The sequence below is a fragment of the Enhydra lutris genome, unplaced genomic scaffold (genome assembly GCF_002288905.1).
Source record: "Enhydra lutris kenyoni isolate GAN:26980312 unplaced genomic scaffold, ASM228890v2 scaffoldscaffold30, whole genome shotgun sequence".
NCBI classification, from domain to species: Eukaryota; Metazoa; Chordata; class Mammalia; order Carnivora; family Mustelidae; genus Enhydra; species Enhydra lutris.
The window spans coordinates 8,866,375-8,890,411 of NW_019154114.1; the positions used below are offsets into that span (position 1 = coordinate 8,866,375).

General features: G+C 41.0%; 1 protein-coding gene and 1 pseudogene across 1 annotated transcript in view; both read left to right on the forward strand.

Annotated features, from left to right (window-relative positions):
- The window catches only part of LOC111153065, a 26,935-nt pseudogene extending 15,765 nt beyond the window's left edge, over positions 1 to 11,170 (forward strand).
- Positions 11,113 to 24,037, forward strand: part of LOC111152802 (adaptor related protein complex 1 gamma 1 subunit) — a 76,593-nt gene continuing 63,668 nt past the window's right edge. The window contains exon 1 of the mRNA XM_022511446.1: positions 11,113 to 11,445. The gene's annotated coding sequence lies outside the window, so the exon portion shown is untranslated. The remainder of the gene's footprint in view (positions 11,446 to 24,037) is intronic.

Consider the following 24,037-nt stretch of genomic DNA (forward strand, 5'->3'; position numbering starts at 1 on the left):
GGTTTTAAAACCACTACCACACTGGATCATCATGGCACATATTTTGAAAAAGTTGTTCTTTTTTAAAAAGTCCAGTTTGAAAAAAGAAGGTCCAGACTGTCCTTGAAGCAAGGGCCAACAAAATGTCGCTGCTACCACCGTTTGCATGCTGGAGGAGTTGTCTAGTTCTCCAGATTATATGCTGCCCTCTCGAAAGTAATAATAGCCTACTGTCTTTAAGTCTGGGATTTCTTTCTGGAAGACTGTATTATTGTGACTTTGAATTATATTTATTGAAATGAACAGGTCAGGACTCAACCCCCCAACTTCTCCAAAGCCAGAATCAAGATCCAGGGTTGGTTTTGTTGACTTTATGTTGCCTGATTTGCCCAAAGTAAAACCTCAGGCAAGCCTATCCATTGACCCTCATGGTTCTGAGGAAGTTGATCTTGAAGATCTTAACCAGAGACCTGAAATCCTGAAGAAGACCACATAATTCCTTGGTCTTGGATTGGGCAATTAATTTTTGGGGCATCAGAGCTCTTCAGCACATTTTAATATGGCTACTCATGTGTGGGTCTGAAGTTTTCTCATTTACAATTCCTTCCATATCTCCTTCCATATCTTTTTTAAATTTATTTTTATTTATTTTTATCCTTCCATCTCTTAAAGTCTGTGGTTCTCTGTAATAATATGTATGTGTGTCTATCTGTGTATACACATATAATTATTCCTGTCTCTTAAAATTCTATAAATCTTAAATGAAGATTCCTGACCTAAAGAATTTTATTAATTACAGTCAATAAGCTCTTGATTTCTTCTGGATCCTTATTTCTCTCATAATTATCACTTTTTCCAGGGAGGCAGAATGGTGTGTATTTAAACCTGCACTTGCTAGCTATAAGACTCCTCAGTAAATGGTACCTTTGTTAGATGTGCATGAGAGAGCAAAGAAACTAGAGAAATATGTGTCTTTTAAAAAATGAGTATTTGGGGGGTACCTGGGTGGCTCAGTGGGTTAAAGCCTCTGCCTTCAGCTCGGGTCATGATCCCAGGGTCCTGAGATCGAGTCCCGCATCGGGCTCTCTGCTCAGCGGGGAGCCTACTTCCCGCCCCCCCCTTCCCGCCTGCCTGTCTGCCTACTTGTGATCTCTCTCTCTGCCAAATAAATAAATAAAATCTTTTAAAAAAATGAGTATTTGGGGGGCCTCCTGGGTAGCTCAGTCAGTTAAGCATCTGACTCTTGGTTTTGGCTCAGGTCATGATCTCAGGGTTCTGATCTTAGGACTATGGGATCAAGCCCTTTGGTGGGCTCTGCACTCAGCATGGAGTCAGCTTGTCCCTCTTCCTCTATTCCGCCTGCCCTCTCTAAAACAAACAAACAAACAAACAAACATATAAATAAATAAAATCTTTTTTTAAATGAGTATTTTATTTTTTTATTATTTTTAAAAGATTTTATTTATTTATTTGACAGAGAGAGATCACAAGTAGGCAGAGAGGCAGGCAGAGAGAGAGAGGAAGAAGCAGGCTCCCTGCTAAGCAAAGAGCCCAATGCAGGACTCAATCCCTGGACTCTGGGATCATGACCTGAGCCGAAGGCAGAGGCTTTAACCCACTGAGCCACCCAGGTGCCCCTAAAAATGAGTGTTTTAAAGAAAGAATGTGCAAGCGTAGAGTGAATGAGAGCTGCTATCAGGAAATCAGAGGAATCCTATGCGTCTGGGACCTGTCACTTACTAGTTGTGAACCTCCTTTTTCCCCCCCATAAAATAGAGACAGTAATGAGAATTAAAAGATATGGTGTATGTAAATCCCTCTAGCACTTAGTAGGTGCTTAATAAATGTTAGTTTCCTTTTCAATTTCTATTATTTGCTAAGTTCCAGTGGGCTAAATATTAGTGACTCTATGAAACTGGATAAATGAGAGGCTGAGAAAACAAATGGTCAGAGTAATTACTTTGTATTTTGTACGACTGTTTTTGTTTTTGTTCTTAGCAGCCTCCATGCCCAACGCGGGGCTCCAACTCACTCTTGAGCTGAGATCAAGAGTTGGACGCTTAGCCAACTGAACCACACAGGCACCCCTGTTTTTCCTTTTAATAGTCTTTATGTTTTAGAGCAGTTTTAGGTTCACAGTAAAATGCCAGATTTATTTTTTTAACGATTTTTATTCATTTACCCACGAGAGAGAGAGAGAGCAAGAGCGAGAGTGCATGCACACAAGCAGGGGGAGCACCAGGCAGAGGGAGAGGGAGAAGCAGCCTCCACTCTGAGCAAGGAGCCAGTTATAGGACTTGGTATCAGGACCCTGGGATCATGACCTGAGCCTAAGGCAGTTGCTTAAGCAACCCAGGTGTCGCTTTTTTTTTTTTTTTTTAAGATTTTATTATTTGGGAGCGAGAGCACGAGTGGGGCCGGGGAGGAGTGGAGGGAGAGGGAGAAGCAGGCTTCTTGCCGAGCAGGGAGCCCAATTGAGATCATGACTTGAGCGGAAATGGAGAGTCAGATACTTAACCAACCAAGCCACCCAGAAGCCTCCCATTTTTATTTTTTTTATTCTATTCTATTTTATTTTTTTAAGGATTTTATTTATTTATTTGACAGACAGAGATCACAAGTAGGCAGAGAGGCAGGCAGAGAGAGAGAGGAGGAAGCAGGCTCCCCGCAGAGCAGAAAGCCCATTGTGGGGCTCGATCCCAGGATCCTGGGATCATGACCTGAGCCGAAGGCAGAGGCTTTAACCCACTGAGCCACCCAGGCGCCCCCCATTTTTATTTTTATTTTTATTTTTTTAGAAGTATTTTATTTTATTCTTTTTTTAAAAGATTTTATTTATTTATTTGACAGCAAGAGAGATCACAAGTAGGCAGAGAAGCAGGCAAAGAGAGAGGGGGAAGCAGGCTCCCTGCTGAGCAGAGAGCCCGATGCAGGGCTCGATCCCAGGACCCTGAGATCATGACCTGAGCCGAAGTCAGAGGCTTAACCCACTGAACCACCCAGGCGTCCCCCCATTTTTATTTTTTTTTAATTTAGCCAAACTGATTTAAAAAAAAAATTATTTTTTTTTTTGAGAGAGAGAGAGTGCGAGCACATGAGTGAAGGCTGGAGGGGCAGAGGGAGAAGGAGGGTGAGAAGCAGAAGCAGAAGAAGAGGGTTGGATCCTAGGAGCCTGAGATCATAACCTGAGCCGAGGTCAGCAGACCCAGGTACCCCCAAATGAATATTTATTTATTTATTTATTTAAACTAGAGAGAGAGAGCGCAGAGGTGGTAGGGGCAGAGGGAGAGGGAGAAGCAGACTCCCCACTAAGCAGCAAGCCCTATATGGGGCTCTATCCCACCACTAGGGATCATGACCTGAGATGAAAGCTGACGCTTAACCAACTGAACCACCCTGGCACCCCCAAATTAATTTTCATTTTATTTTATTTTGTTAAAGATTTATGTATTTATTTGAGATAGAGGGACAGAGCATGAACAGGGGGAGGGGCAAAGAGAGAGGGACAAGCAGATTCCCTGCTGAACAAGGAGCCTGACCCACGTGAGGCGCTATCTCAGGACCCTAAGATCATGACTTGAGCTGAAATCAGGAGTTGGTCACTCAACTGATTGAGCCACTCAGGTGCAGCCCCCAAATTAATTTTTAAATACAATGATTGATTATGCAAAATCTTTATTCAGAATCCCATTTTACGTGTCTAGGAGAGTTTACATTGCCCCTTTTTCAGGTCACAAAGTGATACCTGTAAACCAACTTCTCTCTTTAAAAAATCAGTTTGATCTTGAATGTTTCGTTGAAGGATTTCCCCCTCCTCGTATAAAGCACGTTAATTCAAAGACTATGGGGTCAGAGGGAGGATCTTCCAAATCCAAGGCCAGGGACTCACTTGCACAGCTAGCGGGCTGCCTCTCCTGTGGAGTATAGCGCCTCACTCTGGCACCTGTTTGAGTCCTAGATCATCCTCTAGAATGCGTGAACAGGTTGGTGGAGGATTTTGGTGTTTCCTTAACTGGGTACAAGGAAATTGCTGCATCAGCTGCTGTATATGTCTCAACACTTCTTGGACTTCCCAGGCTAATTTTATTTTATTTTTATTTTATTTAAAGTAGGCTCCATGCCCAGCATGGAGCCCAACCCAAAGGCTTGAACCCACAACCATGAGATCAAACCTGAGACCATGAGATCAAGATCTGAGCTGAGATCAGCAGTCAGATGCTCATTTAAAAAAAAAAAAAAAGTCGGATGCTCAATTGGCTGAGCCATCCAGGTACCCTTTCCCAGACTAATTTTAAAGCAAATTGTAGGTATCTGGGTGGCTCAGTCAGTTAAGTGTCTGCCTTCCGCTCAGGTCATGATCCTGGGGTTCTGGGATCAAGCCCAGCATTGGGCTTCTTGCTCAGTGGGATCCTGCTTCTCCTTCTCCCTGTCACTCCTCCTGCATGTACACTCTCTCTGTGTGTGTGTCAAATAAGTAAAATATGTATATATAAAAAAAAGCAAGTTGTTGATCTGCCTGATTTTAGAGGAGTAAGGATAAGGCTATGCACTTAAAGGAAAACAAAACCAATTTACCATGGAATCTTGTAGGCAAATGATGGTGCCCATATTAAGGAACTAAAAGTACTTGAGTAGGAAATGAGTCAGAAGCCCTGCTGTGTTTCTGGATAGTGCAACCCTCTCTGGTGGTCACAGTTTTGTCTTCCCTAAACTAAAGAATGGCACTATTTCCTCAGGTTGGGGTTTCAGTTGGTTCCAGTCTCATATCTGGTGAGAGTTTTCACTCCAGAAGTGCCAACATAATACAGAATCACTTAGGGATGCCGGGGTGGCTCAGACAGTTAAGCGGCTACCTTCAGCTCAGGTCATGATCCCAGGGTCCTGGGATCGAGTCCTGCATTGGGCTACTTGCTCAGCGGGGAGCCGGCTTCTCTCTGCCTGCCACCCTGCCTGCTTGTGCGCGCGCTCTCTCTCTCTGACAAATAAATAAATAACATCTTTTAAAAAAGATATAGAATCGTTTACAAGCCAAATATAAGTATTCTACAAAAAAGAAAATATTGTGACATAAAACATCTCGAGTGGCACTGTGGACTGCCTTTTTTAAAAAAAATCTCTAAAGCAAAGAATTGGGTTGGCTGACCCTTGTATCCTATAGACTTTGAAGGAACATGTAGTAGATTTCCTGCTGGTTTTGGTAGGAGGTTAAAGAGCATATGGAGTTGGCTCTTAGAGTTTCAATTTTTACATCATTTCTAGCTCTTTTGTCACAACTGAAAAATTAATTCCTAAACCCTTTTCTCAAGCCAGGATAAATTGTGAGTAGGGACCATGCTTAAAAGAATTGTAAAAATGCTTTTTGTGAAAACATTACGTAAACAACAGAGGGACTAATTTCTCTCTGACTTTCAGGCTTATTTATAGATTTGGGTGACTCAAAAGAGTGGAGCTGCCTCACGTCACTGTCACTATATTTCCTACAGGGTTGTATCTCCTTCACTCTCCTTTCTTGGCTGAGGTCTCTGGCACGTGGAGAAGCAGGAAGGGTTCCTTGTGAAAGATGCTCACCACATTTCTGCGGGGAGAGCTTTCCCTATCTGCTGTAAAGATCATATGGCTTCAGCTGCTGATACTGAGTCATTTAAGAACCCCACTGCATCTAAGCCCAAAAAAGAATATACCTCACCCCACCCCCCAGATACCAGAGATTCCAAATGACATGCCATGTCTTCCAAGACACTTCCTTCACTGTTCTGGTGCCCCATGATCTCTCATTTTTCTGCTTCTTTTGGGGTTAGGACTTATCTGCTAAGTGATAATATCATTGACATTTTTGTGTTAGAGGATTTTTAAAAAACCTAGCTTGCCTTAATGAGATTAAGGAAGGTATGACAGTCTCTTTTGAAATGTCCCTTACAGGGGCGCCTGGGTGGCTCAGCTGGTTAAGCATCTGCCTTTGGCTCAGGTCATGATCCCAGGATCCTGGGATTGAGCCCCACATCAGGCTTCCTTCTCGGCAGGAGTGTCTGCTTCTTCCTCTGTGCCTTCCCCTGCTCATGCTTGCTCTCTCTCTCTCTCTCTCTCTCTGAAAGAAATAGAAATCTTTAGAGAAAATAAAAAAAAGAAGAAGAAAGAGATGTCTCTTACAGATTCTGTGCACCCAGGGCAGTATGGTGTAGTGAAATATAAATCTTTAAAAAAAACTGAAAAAAAGAAAAATGTCTCTTACAGATTCTGTGCACCCAGGACAGTATGGTGTAGTAAAGAGACTCAGGCAGTCCATTTATTAAATGACTGCTATGTAGACTAAAAGAAATATACAGTTAGTCCTCACTTTTCAAAAGGTCACATTAGACCGCCTCACTTTTATGAATGACCTACATTAGTACCTGTTCTCACTAACCAAAGGAAATCTGAAGATTTTCACTTCCACAAAAAAAAAAAAAAAAAAAAAAAAAGTGAAAATGGCACTCAGTGTTTGTTTCGCAGTGAGCATTGAGGCAGCATGCACATGGAGCAGTGAGAGTGTCCCTGCCAAGTTTCTTCCCTGAGATCTATGCTAAAATTTAGGTAAGATTTTTCCTAGAAAGACCTTATATTTATTGAGCCCTTACTATACGCCTACCCCTGTTCTAAGTTCAAGTGTATCAGCTTATTTGATAATGACACCAGCTTTAAGATGCCAGTGCTACTGGCTGTTATTAACTCCATTTTATAGACGGAGACACTGAGGTTCAGAAATCCTCAGAGATGTGAAGTAACTTGCTGTAGGTCACACAGTAAAGAGAAGAAGGGCGGTATTTCAAGCCCAAGCAGTCTAGCACTAGAAACCAACATTTTTAACTGCTATAGTATAATGCCTCTATGGTTTACAGGCTCCCGAGGAGCAAATGAATCAGTGCGTATGAAAACACTTTTGTGAGTTGTGAGACACAATGCACTACTGTTACTTGTAGTGGACAATCAATAAATGGTTTAGCTGAATTGTTTGGTGGCACAAAAAGTATTTATACTTACATTGTAATGATCCTTGGTACTTTTCAAAGTGCTTTCACACATTTGATCTCTCAGGATAATAAGCCACTTTGAATCCATTTTGGAACAAGGCTGGTCATCAATACATGTGGGGCCACTGAAGTTACAGGCCCAGAGATGGGAAACACCTTGCTTACAGCAGGAAGTCAGTAACCCAGTCAGGACTGGCACGCGAATGATCCGACTCCTGGCTGATGCCTCTTTGGTTTTGTCCTTGGTTTTTGTTGTTATTATTTGTTAAATTGAACATATGAGTTATTAGTAATAAACAGAACTATACAAATAATTATCCTTTCTCCCAGCTGTTTTTTCTTCCTACAGGTTTTGCTAATTCTTTCAAGATGTTGCTGTATAAAAATAAAAATCCCCTGGGGTGCCAGTCTGAAGAGCATATGACTCTTGATCTCAGGGTCCTGAGTTCCAGACCCACATTAGGTATAGAGTTTTACTAAAAAAACTAAATAAACTTTAAAATAAATAAATAAAAACAAAGATCTCCTTTAGGATTTGGATTTGTACAACTGCATTATCTTTTTTTTTAAGATTATTTATTTATTTATTTGACAGACAGAGATCACAAGTAGGCAGAGAGGCAGAGAGAGAGAGGAAGGGAAGCAGGCTCCCCGCTGAGCAGAGAGCCTGATGCGGGGCTCGATCCCAGGACCTTGGGATCATGACCCGAGCCGAAGGCAGAGGCTTTTTTTTTTTTTTTTAAGATTTTATTTATTTATTTGACAGACAGAAATCACAAGTTGGCAGAGAGGCAGGCAGAGAGAGAGTGGGAAGCAGGCTCCCCACTGAGCAGAGAGCCCGATGTGGGGCTCGATCCCAGGACTCTGGGACCACAACCTGAGCCGAAGGCAGAGGCTTTAACCCACTGAGCCACCCAGGCGCCCCACCGAAGGCAGAGGCTTTAACCCACTGAGCCACCCAGGCGCCCCACCGAAGGCAGAGGCTTTAACCCACTGAGCCACCCAGGCACCTCTGTACAACTGCATTATCTTATAAGAACTTTTTTCCAAAAGGCAAGTCTTTTTTCCCCCCAAAAGTACAGCATGCTCATTGCAAAACCAAAATGTAATAAAGTAAAAATCCTCTCTAATCCCACCATCCAAAGATAACCATTTTCACATTTTAGTTTTGTCCTTCAACTTTTTTCTGTGTACATACACACTTTCTACAATATTATTATAATGCCATTTTGTAATGTTTTTTCTAATTTGTCATACCATGATAATAAAGATAAAACTAGAGGTTCAGTTTTATTGGCAGCATAGCATTCTGTTTTATTGATGTGCTGTAATTTATCTGAAACTGAGGATTATGCTTGACTAGACAGGGAGTAAGTCTTCCCAAACTTTAATGGCTAGCCACAGAAACCAAAGCTCTTAGGATAATGATGACTATGCTCTCTACTGGGTCAATTGCTTTTATTTTTTGTTGCATTGGAGGAGTTTGGTAATTATAAATATAAATAAAAAGATACACGGAGGGAGTTTACATTTTATACTGTCTGTCATGTTCTCTTTAATGCTCTGCCACTTGGCATGGTACTAGAAAAGTTCCTGCCTCTTTCTTAGGAGGATAGTTTAATTTTTCTTTTGTGGTTTGCAGTGGTAAACACTTAAATTCAAGCTCAAAGCAAATTTTTGTGATGTTGCAAACAAAATACCTTAACTGCTTTGTAACCTGCAAGGTTTTTTAAATTTTTATTTTTAAAAAGATTTTGTATATTTATTTGTCAGAGAGAGAGAGATAGCACACAAGTAGGGGGAGCGGCAGACAGAGGGAGAAGGAGGTTCCCTGCCGATCAAGGAGCCAGTTGCAGAACTCGATGCAGCGGACCCTGGGATTATGACCTGAGCCAAAGGCAGACGTTTAACCAACTGAGCCACCCAGGTACCCTCCACCCAAACTGTTCTTAACGTGTTCATGCCTAGCTATACTTTCAGAGGAATATTTGTAGTGACATCACCATGTTCTCTAGTTTTATGCTACTACTGAGTAGATGCATGATCCAAGGCTGCACTGTACAGTAGTGCTTTGGGGGGTATGAGGCAACTGAATTCCATAAGCTTTCTGTTCCTCAGACCATTTGGACTGATTCTACCTTGAGTGTGGATGTGGGGGGTGGGTGGGTGTGTACTCTTTTCTAATTCAGAAGGTGGCACCATGTAGCAGAATCCCAATGTGGGAGGGGCTGGGAGGTCTTTGAGTAACACTTTCTGTGAACCTCAGTCTCATTTTTTAAAAAAGATTTTATTTATTTGTCAGAGAGAGAGCGAGAGCGTGCACAAGCACAGGACAGAGGGATAAGCAGGCTCCCCGCTGAGCAAGGAGCCCTGGGGCTCTATCCTAGGCTCCTGGGATCATGACCTGAGCCAAAGGCACCTGCTTACCTGACTGAGCCACCCAGGCACCTCTGTCTCGTTATTTGTAAAACTAAGTTACCTATGCTTGTCTAGTCTGATTTAGCAGGTTGGTGGGAGGGTCAAATTAGAAAATTAGGAAAATGCTTTTATAACCAATGTGGTATCAATACTTAATAATAAAAAAAGGTTATTACTATTATCATGCCCCTGGGCTTTGTTTCCAGTCTCTTCGTAAGTCCTAGTAGTTCAGGAGTGAAATTGTATAGATTGACCGCCTCAATTCAGTCTTTTTTTTTTTTTAAGATTTTATTTATTTGACACAGAGAGAGAAATCACAAGTAGGCAGAGAGACAGGCAGAGAGAGGAGGGGAAGCAGTCTTCCTGCCCAGCAGAGAGCCTGATGTGGGGCTTGATCCCAGGACCCCTAGATCACGACCCAAGCCGAAGGCAGAGGCTTAACCCACTGAGCCACCCAGGCTACGCCTCAGTTCAGTTTTTTAAAAAAAGATTTTATTTATATGAAAGAGAGAGAGGAAACAGGAGCAGTGGGGAAAGGCAAAGAAAGAAGAAAACTCCCCACTAAGGTGGGAGCCCTTGAAGGGCTGGATCCCTGGAACCCGGGATCATGATTGGAAGGCAGAGGCTTCACCCATTGAGTCACCCGGGAGCCCCTCCTCAATTCAATTTTTGGAAAATGTTTTGAAATCCCCAAATAAATGTACCTAAGGAAAAAAGCACAACCTCCTGTCTATAACAGGTCCTAAACTCAAGATGTATGGTTAGTGCAGTTTTTTTAAAAAATTTTATTTATTTATTTGACAGAGAAGAGATCACAAGTAGGCAGAGAGAGAGAGAGAGAGAGGAGGAAGCCAACTCCCCGCTGAGCAGAGAGCCCGATGCGGGGCTGGATCCCACGACACCGGGATCATGACCTGAGCGGAAGGCACAGACTTTAACCCACTGAACCAGCCAGGTACCCTTGGTTAGTAGTTCTTTTTGGCATCCAGCCAGGTGCAGTACTTTATTCATTTTCAGGACTACTTTACTGCCAATCTACCTGAAGGACTTTAGTTTAGGTAGGTCACCTTTCCCTTAAATGGGCCAAGGTATCATGACCCTCTTTACTGTTCACTTGGAAAATATTTGAGTCAGGTGTTAGTAATTATTTATCAAGCCAGGAACTGTCGCGGTAGACTGTCTTTGGCTCAGGTCATTAGTTGTTGGAGAAATGGTCAGAAAGCCCACTCTGGAAGGGTTTTAACCCTCACTAGTCCAAATCCTTTGTTTTTACATATGAAGAAACTGAAGCACTGAGAGTTTAAATGACTTGTCCAATGCAGGAGGTTGAGCGATGGTACTGGAACTGGAATCCATTCTAATGTATCATTCTCTAATCTAATCTAGAGAATCCGAGACCACTTGGAGCATGTTCCCGAAGTTAACCTAGAGAGAAAGCTAAGGTCTCAAACACAATAGAAAATAGTTTGGGATATTTGTGCATTAAGTCCCAGCGGCCACCTGCCTCGCCTCGTCCACTTCCTCAGCCACCTTGGTAGCCCCGCCCTCTTCAGGTGGCCCCGCCGCTTCCTGGTATGCCCAGCCTGCTCCTCCCCCACAAGCGGAACCAATATTCGGAGGCTTCCAGGGTCAGCCGGATCTTTCTCTCTCAGACTCTTCGCAGCGGTGACTCGGCAGCAGCGTCTCGCGTCATCAGTGACCGCCCCGTACCTTGCTACGCTTTGCGTCGCTCTGCCAGGAGCAGTCACCTCCTCCTTGGCAAATAGTCCTCGGCGGGGTCCGAGTTCTTGGATAATAGGAGAGAGGGGGCACAAGAAGTTGCAGCCAGGGAACACGGAATCGGCAAGAAGAGGAAGACAGGGACCACAGTTTCTGCTATACTGTGTGAAGTTAGTTAAAAACTTCTTCCTTCCTAAAAGGATCCTTCCGCCTGCAGTCGCGGTGGTGAGGCCGAGGGAGCCGCCATTTTGGATGTTCGGTTCCTGCTGCCACTGCTGCCGCCGCCCCCGGAGCTGCTGGTTTCATTCGAGGTTTCGGGCCGGTGAGTGTCACTCGCGGCGCTGAGAACATATTGCTTCTTTTGCCCCATGCCTGCCGGCAGCGCTCGGCCGGAAGCTTTCTGTCAGTACCAGAGGTCCGGTCCTGGGCTTTGGGGGGTGAGAAGAGAGGACAGAGGCTAGCCCAGGAGGGGCCCGGAGCCCCAGGGGCTGCTCCGACTTCTTGAGGGCCAACCCGAGGCCTCGGACAAGGAGGCTCCGCGCGCCGCTGTCTTCTGTGCTGTGGCCTTGCCCGGCCGGTGCGGGCCTCCTTTGGACCCATTGACTTTCTCGGGCTTCGATCCTCTTTTGAGGGCTCATTCAGGGAGCCTGGGGTTAGCGGGGCGGGTCCCACCCCCGCGTGTCTTCTCTGAGCCACGTATCAGCGTTCTTGTATCTTGTATTCAGGTCATGTCTTTCGTAGAACTCTCTTTAGCTCCTCATAATGCTCAATTAATCGCTGTCTGCTCTGCAGTGCCGTCCTCTCAGAACCGGACATTGCCCTCGCCTCTCTCTATCCTTCCAACCAACTTCTTTCCCAATTTTTAGGGTCCCTCCCCCACTCCCTAACTCAGCTGCGAGTGCCCTGCTTACCCTTCTCTCAAACTCTTGATCTTGCGGACGGCAGTTTCTAATAATTCTCCCTATTTTCTTGACTGTCTGGAAGAGTCGGGACGATTGGTTATGTTTCCCTGTTAGGGTTTGATGAAGGAGAGCCATCGAACCACTCGCTTAGAGTATACTTCAGCAGTAAATGTTTGGAAAGCTGATTAAATGGCTTTGGGGAGGGGTGTAGGGAGGAGACTGTCAAATGTTTTCTCATTGTGAATTCTCTCCTTGTGCTGAAGACTTGGCTTTTTGGTGCTTATTGACACTTATGTATTTGTCTTGGTGTTATATATCCCTGGGCATGAAAATTGCCCGAGAAGGATCTTAATCCGACGTCGGCAGAAAGGGAAGTTAACTTTTTTGGCTGTTGTAAGGATTAGTTTAACAGAGGAGAGGAGTGAAGATTTCTTAGTGATCTTAACTTGCAGGTTATGATCTTTGCTGACTGATTCTGAAAAATACTTAAGTTGACTGTGTGTTGAATTTTTTGGGGGGGGGGGTTAGTTGAATTTTGAATATTCACTTCTGCTGTTCTCCCATAATACTTGTCAGACTATATACCTTAAGTTTTGGTTTAAAAATATAGCCTCTCCAGGTATCTATAATCTCACCACTTTTATGCTGTTCTTAAAGTATGTTTGCATTATGGCATGCTTGAATAAAAAGTATTTCACAGTAATTCACTGATTATTTCCTACATTTCAAGTTAGGCGAGTGTGATTGAATCACCTCTATTTCATCTCAGCTTGGGTTTTTAAACCCGCTGAAGAGAATTTATTTGAGATTACAGCCTCGTGACAGTTGAAATTTAAATTTGTAACTTAATGGACTCCTGTAGGGGGATGAAGAGGAAAGTGAAAAAAAAAAAATGTATAACTTGAACTTGGATCAAACCTTTTAATACTGCTAATCCATGTCTAAGTGCATTATTCTTATTACCATGTAGATAAATTCCTGTACTGGTCATATGATGTCTCAGTAGGAGACTGAATGTTTTCATTGTAAATAGTGTTCTTGTTATTTAAAGAGACTTTTCAAAATTATGTTAGTGTTTCTGTATTTACTCTCGGGATAGGGAGTTTCTCTTTTGGATAAAGGAACTATCACACCTCTGAACATCTGTGGAATGCTTATTCATTTAATAAATATCCCCTTGTAATTGTTACTGAAATGTTCCATTTCTGAGTTACATTTTTTAAAACAAGGTTATTGGAAGAGCTATCGAGTAGATGTTACTTAACTCTGTTCATTTCGTGGTATAATGTATTGATAGTCAAACATTATTCATTCTTAGGTGGTTTGCATTCGTTTGGAAAGTGTCCTTTTGCCTTACAAATTATAACCAAAATGCTGTTTAGTGCACTGTTGATTGATCACATATTTGAATGTCCAGTTTGTCTAGGGTTGTAGGATTATACTTGAAAGAAACATTATTGTTAAGGAAACTTCAGTTCATTTTCTTTTTGGGAGCAATTTCTTGTTCCTTGATCTGTTTCACTTTTACCAGTTCTAGATTTGAACTAAACGTGAATTTTAGTTTATTTTTTTCGTGAACTCTGCCCCTGACTTGGGGGTCAACCTCAAAAACCCTGAGATCAAGAGTTGAATGCTCTACCAACTGAGCCAGCCAGATGCCCCTTGATATTAGAGTGAAACTATAAAGTACAAAAATTGTCAGCAATACCTTGGTGATAATCTGCCCCCTGTTTATTTTAAAACGTAGTCTTGAAATTAGTGATGTGCAAAAACAAAAGTCCAAGTTTTTTATGATTTATTTATTTGGGAGAGAGAGTGAGAGAGCATGCACACAAGAAAAGCTCGAGAGCGGGTGGAAGGGGCAGAGGGAGAGTGAGTCTCAATGAGTCTCTGCACTGCGTGTGGAGGCCCGTCTTGGGGATCCATCTCACCATCTTGAGATCACAGCCTGAGCTGAAACCAAGAGTTGGATCTTTTTTTTTTTTTTTAAAGATTTTATTTATTTATTTGTCAGAGAGAGAGCGAGCACAGGCAGACAGAATGGCAGGCAGAGGCAGAGGGAGAAGCAGGCTCCCTGACGAGCAAGGAGCCCGATGCGGGACTCGATCCCAGGACACTGGGATCATGACCTGAGCCGAAGGCAGCTGCTCAACCAACTGAGCCACCCAGGCGTCCCCAAGAGTTGGATCTTAAGCCAGCTGTGCCTCCCAGGCACCCCCAGGTTTTTTGTGATTTATTTTTATTATTTTTTTAGAGATTTTACTTATTTATTTGAGAGAGTGTGCACAAGTGAGGGAGCAGAAGGTGAGGGAGATGCAGACTCCCCACAAGCAGGGAGCCCGATGTGGCAATCTGTCTCAGGATCCTGGGATCATGATCTGAGCTAAAGGCGCCCATTAACTGACTGAGCCACCCAGATGACCCCAGGTTTTTTTGTGATTTATTAAAAGTCTATACGTATTGAAAAAGTTGAGTATTTTCCAAAGATTATTTTTAATTTAAAAAAAGTATTAGGAAACTACATACCAAAACAGATTTTCGAAATGCCTAATCCCCTTATTTGCATTTGATGAGGATTTAAAAATTTTGTGTATAAAGCAGGACTTAATTGAAAGCAAAACTTTAAAGCTCTTAGATTTAGCTTCAGAGAATATAAAACTTTTACACCTTTCTATAAACTGGAACTACTTGTTTAGCTATATTTGGTCCTTAAAATTCATTCATTCTCCACTTTATCAGTTGTTGTGAGTTCTTGATTTTGGCGTCTTCATCCCTCTGTTACTTTTACTCAGTTCCTTTCTTGCAGGATTAGGTTTAAAGTAACAACTAATTTTAAAATTAAGAGAACATATAGATTTATTTAGGCTCTCATATTTCTGGGCATATAGGTTTTTTTAAAGTTGTATCTTGGGGCGCATGGGTGGTTCAGTGGGTTAAGCCTCTGCCTTTGGCTCAGGTCATGATCTCTGTCCTGGGATCGAGCCCTCTGTCAGGCTCTCTGCTCAGCGGGGAGCCTGCTTCCCCCTTTCTCTCTCTGCCTGCCTCTCTGCCTCCTTGTGATCTCTGTCCATCAAATAAATAAATAAAATCTTTAAAAAAAAAATAAAGTTGTATCTTTGTCAGAAAGTATTAGGATTTTTCCATTTGCCTTTTTGTATAGAAAATTTTGTATCTGTGAAGACACTCATTTCTGTCTTGAAAATATACATAAGGTTTTTTTGTTTGTTTTTGGGGTTGGGTTTTTTTTTTTTTCCTCCTTCACTGAAGGAGTAACAACACAGTTTGGCATGGAGGAATAATTTAATTTGGCATGAGTCTTGGTTACCAGAACATCTCTTGTCAAAGTTTGAAGGGTCCAGAAGTGAAAAAAACCCTCACACTTGCCAGACTTGTTGAGTCAGCATTAACTAACACTTTTGTATAAAAAGGGCAAGGTGTAAGATACTGTGATTGAAATGAGAAATTATTTTTCATTAGGTACTTGAAAGTTTTGTTTTGTTTCATTTTTTGGCATGCTTAGACAATTGAAGAGAGAAGGTTGAGTTATAAATGTTGTCAGTGAAAAATAGGTTTCAAAAGAAAAAAAAGTAATTGTCTTTTAAAAGATGATGAAAACATATGTGACCTTTGCACTTTATAAAGAAATAAAGACATCTTAAAGGCAAGTAGTTTTTACCTCCTTTCTCTGTTGTTGCAGTGCAGCAATCACAGTGTAACCTGATAGGCAGTTGCGTTGCTCACGCATCTGTCTTGTGTTTTACTGAGCATCCTAGGCTTTTCAGCTTGTTTGGCCTTGCGGTTCATGTTACGGGTTTTGGGGAAGAGCAAATATGTGAAAGACATGATTTTAGATCTTTGGGATTGTAAAATATTTGCACTCCCCTCACAAACCTTTGGTTTAAAAATGAGACTGATTAGAATAGATGATGTACACTATTGGTTAAAAGATCTAACTTTAGTAAATAGTCATATAGTTGTACAACTCAAAAGGAGTTCCATTAGTGTTTTTACAGCTCATTTTAGTGAAGCTGTTTACTAAATGTCACTGTTGGGAAATTATCCCATTTGAAGCTGAAGAAAAGGAAGGGAAGTTAATTTTTAAAAATTCCTTTTAAAGGTCTGCACAAAGGATTTGGTTCCCTTCCCACTTTTTGATATTTTTAAAAACGTGATCCTTTTAAAATATGGTGAAAAGAGGGGTGCCTGGCTCTCTCAGTTGTTAAGCATCTGTCTTCGGCTCAGGTCATGATCCCAAGGTCCTGAGATCGAGCCCCACATCGGGCTCCCTGCTCAGCAAAGAGCCTGCTTCTCCCTCTCTCATGCCCCCTGCTTGTGTTCCCTCTCTAGCTGTCTCTCTTTGTCAAATAAACAAATAAAATATTTTTTTAAAAAATACGGTGAAAACATTGGTTTGAGAATAATATTTTTGTAGATAGTAGGTTTTGGGTATGATTTATTGAAGGTAAGCTGTTGTGAGAAGAGCTTCTTTTTCTGATAGTACTTTGGATACGTGATGTTTTTTAAATAAATATGTGTTTGTCTCTACCAGTGAAAGTTGGGCTTTACGTTTTCCTTAGAAACATTCTGTGATGAAAGTTAGTAAATGGTGTTGACTATTTAAGAAAGTAGAATTAGGGAAGTAGTTTACTAGCAATTAGTTGTATTATTTTTATTTACACATACTGAACTTCATTTATTTTTAAACTTTTAAACGTAAGCGCTGTTACACCCAAGGTGAGGCTTGAATTCAGCGACTCCAAGATCAAGAGTTGCATGGTGTATGGAGAGAGCCAGCCAGTTTCCCCTACACACACAACTTTTTTTTTTTTTAAATACTGTTCCTCTAATATTTTATGTTCTTTCATTTTCTTTGTACCTGTTCTACCTATACCTGGAATGCTTTTCTTTTCTCCCTTCTACCTAATGAATGTGTTCTTCCTTCCTCTCTACCCCCAGGCAAAGGGGTGTAGCACTTTCTTTAAAGTCCTTCAACTGTCTAACTTTCCTTGAGTTTTCAGAGGACAAGAACTATCTAATTTATGACATCCAAAGTACATAGCACAGTGACTGGCCCCTAGTAGCTACTCCATGGAATAGATGTTATGAATGAAAATAATATGGAAAAATTATTCAGGTACTCAGATATATGGTAACTGGTTGATGCCAGAGCCAAAAGCAGTCAGGGTCCTGAGTTATGAGAAGCTACTGCAGGTCATTTACTTATGACCTGTAGAGTTGATGTCAGTGAAGTTTATTTTCAGATTTAGAAAACATATATGAAACCTCATATCTGTGTCCTTGACAATATTATTTAAATGTTTAATTTTGAAATTGGCATTGTTCTTTTTTCTTTGTGATTTACTCAAACTCTTTTGCAAAAGTTTCAAGTGGCAGCAAAGAATCCCACTCTTCCCCATCTTCTTTCTTTTGAATACTTAATATGTAACTCATTTTGCTAAGGAAGCTGATAGTAAGTTGAGAATGTCAGTCTCCCCCTCCCCCCAGTGGAAATATGTTGATGCAGTTCAATGAATTGTTTCTGATTCTCTTCTCCTGTTTGAATAATATACTTTTATAGTGCTAAGAGTTTTTTAAATCTATCTTTTTAATTTACAAAATAATAGGTTTCCATTATGATAAATGAAAAAATCTAAAAACATATTTAAAGTTATTAATTTCCCTCAGTCTCTTCATTGTTATTACCCAGCTATTTTATCACGTTATGGGTGTTCTTCAGTATTTCTCTCCATACTTGGTCAGGTGTTGTATATAGTAACCTAAATGTGCACATTTACAAGGATGCTTTATTTTTACAAAAGGGACATCATACTTATTATATTACCCTGTAACAAGTTTTTCTTAACACATCCTGGTTAGTAAATATAATTCAGTTTTGTTTTTTAAACATCCCTGTTACGTCTCATAACATAACTTTCTCAAGTTTTTTTTTTTTTTTTTTAAAGATTTATTTATTTTTATAAAGATAGAGTGTGTGGGGAGTGGGATGGGGGAGAGGAGGGGCAGGGAGAGAGAATCCTTAAGCAGACTCCCAGCTGAGCGTGGAGCCCCGTGTCGGTCTCAGGACCCTGAGATCATGATCTGAGCTGAAATAAAGGGTCAGATCCTTAACCTGCTGAGCCACTTAGGTGCCCCTATTCAGCGATTTTCTTAAGGACATTTAGGTTGTTTCTAGATTTTGTTAATACAAACTATGTATTTGTAAACATCCTTGTACCTGTCACCTTATTTGCTGCAACTTTTATTTCTGCAGAATAGATTCTCCAAGATGGGATTTCTGGGTTAAAGGGAATATACTTTAAATGTTTTTATTGTCAGATTATTCTCTAAGTAGGTTGTCATTTCTACCTCCACTAGCAGTGGGTTTTCTGTAGCATCACATCCTTAGATGTAAATAATTTAATTTTTACTCGTCTGCCAGATGATGAATCTTCTTTCAGTTTGTCTCAGTTTTCCTGGCCATTATTAGAGCTAGCCTATATTGATATGTTTTTTTGTTTGTTTGTTTTTTCTGTTTGAATTTCCTTTGTTGAGAATTTTCTGTTCATGTCCTTGGTTCATTTTTCTTTTAAGTTGTTTTTCCTCCCTTTTTTTTTTAAATCTTGTAGGACTATCTTATGATATATTAATTCTTTGTTGTATGACACATGTATTTATTCATCTGGAATTAACTTTTTTTTTTAATTTATTCATTTGACAGTGGGAGAGGGAGAAGCCGGCTCCCCACTGACCAGGGAACCCAATACGGGACTCGATCCCAGGACCCTGGGATCATGACCCGAGCCAAAGGCAGATACCCAACTGACTGAGCCACCCAGGCGCCCCTGGAATTCACCTTTATAGGATAAGAAGCAGTGGGTCTTATATGGTTTTCCTTTGTATAGAGAGCCGGCTACATGAGGATTAAACTGTCTTTTTCTCAGTGAATTGAAAGCCATCTTTAAAAAAAAGAGAGAGAGAGAGATTTTATTTATTTGAGTGAGAGAGAGTGAGAGCATGCCCAATTAGGAGGAGGGGCAGCAGGAGAGGGACAGATTCCCCACTGAGCAGGGAACCTGAAATGGGGCTCTGTCCCAGGACCTTGAGATCATGATCTGAGCCAAAGGCAGACACTTAACCAACTGAGCCACCCAGGCGCCCCAATTAAATGCCATCTTATATGTTATGTTCCCATATATGTTTGCTCTATTTCTGGTTCTTTTTTTCTCTTTACTATTATTTTACTTTTTGAGTGTAATAGTTTTATAAAAAGTTACCCTCTGTTAAGAAAAGCTCCTCTTGGGGCAATTGAGTAGCACAGTTGGTTAAGCTAAGTTTTGGACTCTTGGTTTCGGCTCCGGTCATGATCTCAGGGTCATGAGATCAAGCCCCGCATCAGGCTCTGTGCTTAGTGTGGCGTCTGCTTGAGATTCTCTCTCTCCCTCTTTTTCTACCCCTCCCGCTCGTGCTCTCTCTCTCTAAAATAAATAAATCTTAAGGGGAAAAAAGAAAGAAAAACTCCTTTCACTGTACTTTTTCATTTTCTTAACTATTCTTGAACATTTATTTTTACATCTATTGACAGAAAATAATTCTGTTGGGTTCAATAAACCTCACAAAAAGCCCACTGTTTGGAATTGCAGTATATTCACATATTAATCCTGAGAGGACTGACATTTTTAATGACCAAAATTTTTCCTTATGATGAATTTCCATTGTTCAAGTCCTGTTTCAGTTTTAGGTTCTTCAGTAAAGGTTTCATAGATTTGACAGTCTTCTTTGTGTAATTCTTTGCCTTTCTTGCTAAATTTGATCCTGGGCATTTTATAGTTTTTGATACTATTGTTAATGGGACTTTTCCTTGTCTGCTTCTTTTTTTCTTTCTTTCTCTCTCTCTCTCTCTCTTTTTTTTTTTTTTCAAGAAAGGGAGAGAGAGAATCTTAACACGGACTCCAAGCCCAGTGCAGAGCCTGACATAGGGCTCGGTCTCATGACCCTGAGATTATGATCTGATCTGTAATTAGTAGTTGGATGCTTAACTGACTGAGCTACCCAGGCACCCCTTCTCCCATCTATTTCTTTCTTTTTCTTTTCTTTTTTTAAGATTTTACTTATTTATTTGACAGAGCAATAGAGTGAGAGCACAAGTAAGCAGAGTGACAGGCAGAGGGAGAGAGAGAGAAGCAGGCTCTGCTGAGCAGGGAGCCCGATACGGGGCTTGATCCCAGTACCCTGGAATCGTGACCTGATCTGAAGGCAGCTGCTTAACCAACTGAGCGAACAGGCGCCGCCCTCCCCCCCAATCTATTTCTAACTAGTGTCAGAAACATGGGTTAAAAATGAATCTTTAATTTCCTGTGGACTAGATCCCCCTCCCCTCCTTTCTTGGTATCCAGAATTAACAGAAATTGGGTTTGTGAAGAATATTTAGGGAAACTTTATTATTTTAGTATGAAATCACTTTCTAATGATTAGAAATAAACTTTCTAATGTTCTCCTGTAGAAAATGCCTTTAGGTAAACGTGACTATGCCCTTCCAGGATGAATACTAATACTGTCTTCTTATTTTGAAAGTTCATAGTTTTCCTGATTTTTATTATTTTGAATTTTTGAAGCAAGATTTATTGCTGAAATAAACATTTATTATTTATAAGATAGCAGAAAATAGGGGTGCCTGGGTGGCTCAGTGGGTTAGGCCTCTGCCTTTGGTTTGGGTCATGATCTCAGGGTCCTGGGATCTGGCTCTTTGTTTGGTGGGGAGCCTGCTGCCCCCTCTCTCTCTGCCTGCCTCAGCCTACTTGTGATCTCTGTCTGTCAAATAAATAAATAAAATCTTAAAAAAAAATAAAAGCAGAAAATACAGAGAAGTTAAAAAGGCATCTATATTTATACAAAGCACAGATAGTCTATCTCTAACATTTATTGTACCCTTTGGGGCATAGCTTTAAAAACAAAATTTTTGTTTTGGGAATTTTGCTACAATTCTTGATATTTGTGGGCGCTTTAGAATTTTTTTTTTTTTTTTTTTTTGGTGCCAATTTTAGGGTTGAGAGTAGAAAATTGCTTTTCTTTCTTTTTTTTTTTTTAATTTTATTTATTTATTTGACAGAGATCACAAGTAGGCGGGGGGGAGGGAGGCAGGCTCCCCGATGATCAGAGAGCTCAATATGGGGCTCAATCCTAGGACCCTGGGATCATGACCGGAGCCGAAGGCAGAGGCTTTAACCCACTGAGCCACCCAGGTGCCCCGTTTGGCCTTTTATTTATTTATTATTATTATTTTTTTTTTAAGATTTTATTTATTTATTTGACAGAGAGCAAGAGGGAGAGCACAAGCAGGGGGAGGAGCAGCAGAGAGAGAGGGAGAAGCAGGCTCCCCACTGAGCAGGGAGCTGGATGTGGGACTCGATCCCATGACCCGGGGATCATGACCTGAGCCGAAGGCAGTCACTTAACCAACTGAGCCACTCAGGTGCCCCCGTTTGGCCTTTTAAAAAAAAGATTTGTTTCTTTGTTTAGAGAGCAAAAGAGTGCTGGAGGGGCAGAGGAAGAGAGACTTCTCAAGTGTACTCCCTCCTGAGTGTGGAGCCGATTGTGGGGCTCGATCCCAGGACCCTGAGATTATAAGCTGAGCCAAAATTAAGAATTCGCCACCTAACCGACTGAGACACCCAGGTGCCCCTTATTTGGACTTTATATTCATGCATCTTATGCAATTAAATTGTCCAGGAGGCATATTTGCATTTATATACATCTATTAAATTCCCAGTTTCAGTGAATTTTGATTGGATAATTTAAAAAGAAGATTCCTGTAAGTACTGTGTCATTTTAGGCAGAATTGAGCTTAGGACTTCTTAGAGGAATGCCAGCTGGCTGCCTAGACAGAGTGTGCTGGTATATTGATGTGGTCACACATTTCACAGTCTATTCCTTAGCCTTGAAGATGGAAAAACTCCATTTTAGTATTTATTTTGGGGGTGATTTAGCCTAATCAAACTCATTGATGTGAGTTAGAATAAGTGTTGTAATTCACAAGGGGCTGTGCTTTTATCCTTAATTACCTGTGATTTCCAGGGCTCCCCTTTCCTTATGTGTAGGAATTTGGGAGACAAGCTACTTGGAAAGATGATTGATAGTTACAAAGTTGCATTATGAGCCTGAAGCCAGAGCATATAAAGTTGAATGGTCTTGAATGTTTCATTATTCTAGGCCCCTGTGAAACCCAATGAAAGAACTATCCCTGTCCCACATGGTGTTTACCTTTGCAGTGACCAAGATACTTATCCCCAGATACAGTCTCTCTTGTTCAAATAGTGATGTACTAACATTGCTCTCCCTTTTTCTTGACTCTGTAAAACATTTCCCTTCTATAAGCAGCACACTTCTCATACAGGGGAGATAGATGTGCATTGCTTCCCCCTCCCTGCCCCCAGTACTCAGAGGAATCCGCTGAAACATAAAAAGGTGAAAAGATCTGGCTCTCTGGTCAGCAGAAAGCCTGCTTCCTCCTCTCTCTCTCTTCCTGCCTCTTTGCCTACTTGTAATCTCTGTCTGTCAAATAAATAAATAAATAAAATCTTAAAAAAACAAAAAAGGTGAAAAGAACCCAGCTAAGTCAGAGTAATGACAGTTGCTCTCTATAAGATATATTGGAAAGTTAAAGTCTGATCAAAGCTTAATACTGTTGATCAGTTTGGTGTAAGCTTTCTTACTAGTTTGGTCAGTGTTTTCTAAGTTGTAAATGCATTAACCAATTCAGATATCATATACAATAAAAAATTTGAAATAAGGCTTCTCTGTGGAGCATAATCTAAATATACATATAAATATATGTGGAAAGGGGCCCCTGGGTGGCTCAGTCAGTTAAGCCAACAGCTCTTGATTTCGGCCCAGGTTATGATCTCAGGGTCGTGGGATCAAGCTCTGCACCAGACTCTGTGCTCAGTCTGCTTGTTCCTCTCCCCGTCTCTCATATAAATAAATAAACAAAACCTTTAAAAAAATAAAAGTATTGTTGTTACTAATTTGAAAAAAAAAATGGCCGTGTGGCAAATGTGGGTGAGAGAGCACAGTAACTTCTTCTGTAGGGTTTTGCCTAGTGTTAACTTAGGTCCCTTGAGTGTTCTTAGCCATACTTAAATCTGTGACTGGATGTTATAGGGTAATCACTGGCAAAATTAATTGAAATCTAATTTCTTGAATCTTTTCTCATTGTTAAGCAAGAAAGACTTCATGTACAGATTTTGTGTTGGTTAGAAAAGGAGGTAATTTTAATATTGAGAAATTGCTTTTAATTTAGGATTTTTTTTTTTTTTTTTTAGATTAGAGCTCACATAGCTTCACGTTTGGGGAAAGAAGGACAACATACAGCAGGAGCCCCAGCTATTTGGTTATATGTTCTTAACTGGGTGACAGTGGTTCTGAGCTTAAAGCCAGGTAGTATGAGCTGAGAAGTAGAAAAAGAAAGTTAATGAGAGGGTAGAATAGAGGACTGCATTGAGTCCTGATGCCTTCCCTCCCGTTGCTGTTGGTAAGTAGCCAGCGCACCTTTACTTGTTTGCTTTGGAAAGGACAAGTGCATTTTCTTTATTCAAGACTCTTCTAGCATTTAGGATTCATTTAAATACAGTGTTTCTCAAGTTCCTACCCTTAGGTAAGGGGAATACAGGGATGAATAAGACTCACAAGGATCTGGCCTTTAGGAGCATATATTTGTGTGGGAATAATACACATTTCAAAGAAAAAAAGGTAATTATAGTCTGAGGTTAGTATTGCAGTATGAGGAAAATTTTTATCAATTAAAGAGATTTGTGTGGTGCATGGGTGGCTTAGTAGGTTGGTCATGGGTGTCTGCCTTCAGCTTGGGTTGTGGTCCCGCTCTCCTGGGATTGAGCCCTGTGTCCTACAACTGTGTGTGTGCGCATTTTCTCTCTCTCTCTTTCTGTCTCCCTCAAATAAATAAAATCTTTTTAAAAAATATCAGAGATTTGTGGAGAGTTTGGAAGATAACCATTT